Raw genomic sequence first — 3,670 nt, 5'->3', positions numbered from 1 at the left:
TTTGCACAGGGGTGAGCACCTCGGTGAGGGTGCTCAGGGTATGGAGTGGGTGCTCAGGCACCCCCGGGGAGCCCAAGGATGCCTCCAGCCCACCCAGGGATGCCTCGCGTGGGTAGGAGACGAGCTCAGTGCTGGCTTTTTGAAGACGTGGGGCTCTTTCAAGCCAGCGCTGTTCCACAGCGCGGCCAGATAAGCCAAGTGGGAAACAGTCAGAGGTTTTCCACCCTACGTGGCCGCGTGGCAGGACGAGGTTCTCGCTGTAAAGATGTCTCTGTGCCGCTCTAGCCCCTCTGCTCGCAATAGCACTTCCACAACCGTGTCACTGATGGGAATGGAGTTTTGCGTTCCTTGTGTTAGATCCCGTTTGTGAGCAGGAACCGCTGGATGAATTGGCCGCTCGGCCTCGTACTGGTGGTGGTGGGAGCTGGTGGGGTGGAAGGGAACGCCTCAGCCAGCTGCAGGGCAGTGCTGCTGGGCGTCACTGGGGGGGGGATTTTAAGTGTCCCCTGCCAAAAGGCAGCCAGGCTCATTTTTTTCGTTGGTAATAACCGAGGAGCCCAACACTGCCTCTGCTATAGGTGCGATAAATAATTTTGCTGAGGCTAGTAAAGCCTTTGATTGAAGGATCTGACAGGCTCCTTTGTTCCTTCTGAATGTGGTTAATGGGGGTAACAAGTGAGAGACCGTCACTGAGGATGATGAAGGTGATGTTTTGGGGTTCGACTGATGTTTCTATCACAGCTCAGGCCTTGTGCGAACCCAGGGAATTTGCAGCCTCCAAGTAACACGGGCTGTTCTTGCAGGCTGGGGCTCAGGAGAGATTGCTCTTCTTCCCCTGCTCTCCATCATTCCCTGCCGTGGGCACTGTGGAAGCGCACTGATTAGCCGAGACCTCGAGCGTACCCGAAATGCATTAGAGTTAAATAATTCAGTTACAGAGTTAAGATGGGGATCTGGAAGAGAAGCAGGCATGAGAGATGCTTGGAAATGCAGGGAGAGGCAGCCCGCAGCCGCAGGGCGAAAGCCCGGCCGGGCAGCAGGGAAGGGAACGCGAGGGACCGTCCTTGGCAGGCAGCGGAGGCACAACGTCGGATTGAGGGGGGATGGAGAAATGTGGTTTTGAGCAGGATTTTGAAGTAGCTGAGAAGCTGGCGGAGCTCCTGGGCAGGGAGGAGGGTGCTGGTGTTTGCTGCGAGCAAAGCCAGGCGATGAAAAGGCAAAGTCTGATGGGGTGGGGTGAGTGCGTGGAGCCCTGCCCGCATCCCTGCCCGCATCCCTGCCCGCATCCCTGCCCGCATCCCTGCCCGCCGTGCCGTTACAGTGCGAGCAGGTGCCTTTGGCTTCAGGCTCGACTGCCCGGGGCAGCCGGTGAGCAGGACCACGGCAGAACAAATGACTTGTGATCGCTTTGCCTGGTGAGTTTGGGCACGGACGCTGCTGGGAAGTAGGGATTTTACCTGGTTTTGCAATAATTACTGTGAAAGCTGGCTGTAAACGCGGCTTTAGAGCTGTTCCTGTCACTCTGGGCGTTGCGTCTCTCAACCGCTGCACCCCAAATGTCTGGGGGTGCTGCAAGCCTGCCCTTGCCATTGGGATCTTCGCTCAGCAGGGTGAGGCCGATCTCCAGCAGCTCCCAGAGGCAGCAGCGAGGGCAGATGAGGGACCTTCCCTGACACTGTTCTTGGCTTAAAACTTTGCAGAAACTATTGGGAGGAGGGGAAAAGGCCACGGAGGGGAGATGCATTGCGCTTTTCTCGCCTCCCGCCACCAGCATCCCTGCTGCACCGGGGCAGCTTCTGGGGAAACCACAGGGGAAGAGCTGCAGCCTCAGGAAGAGCAGAGCATCCCACGGGATGGCCGGGCTGGTCCAGCTTTGCCCATAACTGCAGTCCCAGATGGTGCGTTGGCTGTGGGGGTGCAATGAGGACCCCAAAATCCCGGGGCCTGGCTTATGTGGATGATGACTGCAGGAGCTTGGATCGCTCATCCTGCCTCCAAAGTCTCCCTCTGCCTTCCTCCTCTCTGCAGCTGACCCTGCGACAGCTCCTGGGATGGCTGCAAGGCTTTTCCTTAATGCACAGTGAACTTGTGCCCCGTCCCCTGCGTGCAGCCCCTCTGGGGGGGGACACACACGACTCAGGGGGGACATTGGGCCGTGTCCCTCTGCCCGCTGCTCCCTGCCAGGCTGCGCATCCCTGGCCCGACGCCTGCCTCCATCGCAGGCACGCAGGGTTGAGGCCGTGCTGTTTTCTTTGCGTCAAAATTAACTTCGAACCTGATGGAAAACCTTAATTTGCACTTCAAAGTGCTTTGCAGCAATCTGCCAGCGTGAGCAAAGCCGGAGCTGGCACTCGGGATTTTTTCCGGGGCCCTGTTTGCGGCAGAGCCTGGCCCCACGGCTCCTGCCTGCCCCTGCCTGCCCCTGCCTGCCCCCCTTTAGTTCCCCCAGGGTCACCGGTGCTCTCCTGCCTTTCAGCCCAGCCCTGCGACCCCCCCCAAGAACTGTTTTTCTTCTCCAGGCCACGCACCAAAGGCAACACGCCGATTCCCCGGCAGAAATTCAGATGGAAACGGTCGCGCTTTACTCGCCGAAGCCTCGGAGCAGCCCGGTGCTCGCTTGCCGTCGGCTTTCCAAAACCTCCTTGGGCCTTGCGTCGTGTTTTCGGCTCCACAACCCCCAGCGCAGCACCCGGCTCCTGCTCCAGCCGTGGGAACCGCCCGGCATCTCGGCATCCCGTGAGCGGTACCCACCGATGCCAACCCCGGCTGGGCGAGGGGCCGGCTGTGCCGCCGCTCCTGTGGCGATGCTCCGCGCGCTGAATCACCGCCGCGCTCTTCCCGGCGCATCCCAGGCTCCATCCAAGTGATGATACAGCTGCGCTAAACATAGTGCTGGGAAGAGGAGGGGGGGTGCCTAGGATGGGGGCCCCCATGGGAGCTGCCTTTGGGTCTTCAAAGGGGGGGGACAAGGGGCTGGCTGAAGCCAAGCACCGTCTTTGCCTGGTTTTGCACCGACACCTTTTCCCCCCACCCGACACGAGCTCTCGCGTGATGGAGGCAGATGGCCGGGACGCAGGATCGCGCCGTGCTGATGTCTCCCAGCTCACCTCTGCTGCCGGTGCCTGGGCAGGAGCGAAGACCCCCCCCCACCTTCCCTACCTCCCCCCCCTTTGGTCACCATCCCTGGGGCTCCGCTTCCCCCCTGGATCGTCCGGCGGGGTGGGATGAGGCCTTGGCAGGGATGCTCGCGCCGTGGGTCCGTCCGTCCAGGTCTTGGGGTCTGTGGGTGCCAGGCTGGCAGCGATCCCCCCCCACCCCGGGGGGGGGTCCTGCAGGGGGCTGTGCCCCCGGAGCACAGAACTCACCAGTGGAGCCCCTGGCAGCAGCGGCGCTGGCGAAAGGAGAGCAGCTATTAATAACCCTGCGCAGCAAAGGGAAAAAAAAAAAATGTAATTCCATAATGGAAGCAGCTCGGAGAGAACAATTCGGGGAATAAAATGTTCTGGGCGGGGGGGGAAGCGAGCCCAGCCCCCACGGCTTATGGCTGCAGCTCAGCCCGGCCATCGCCCCCGGGGGCGATGCCCGGGATGGGAGAAGCCCCCCGGGGTCAGCCCGGCTGGTGGGGGGGGGGTCCGGTCCCGTTTGCCCCTCCCCCACCGGGGTAAGGCGG

The sequence above is a fragment of the Haliaeetus leucocephalus genome, unplaced genomic scaffold, assembly GCF_000737465.1.
Source record: "Haliaeetus leucocephalus isolate CR32 unplaced genomic scaffold, Haliaeetus_leucocephalus-4.0 Scaffold110, whole genome shotgun sequence".
Classification (NCBI taxonomy): domain Eukaryota; kingdom Metazoa; phylum Chordata; class Aves; order Accipitriformes; family Accipitridae; genus Haliaeetus; species Haliaeetus leucocephalus.
Note: the sequence above shows the minus strand (reverse complement) of the source record.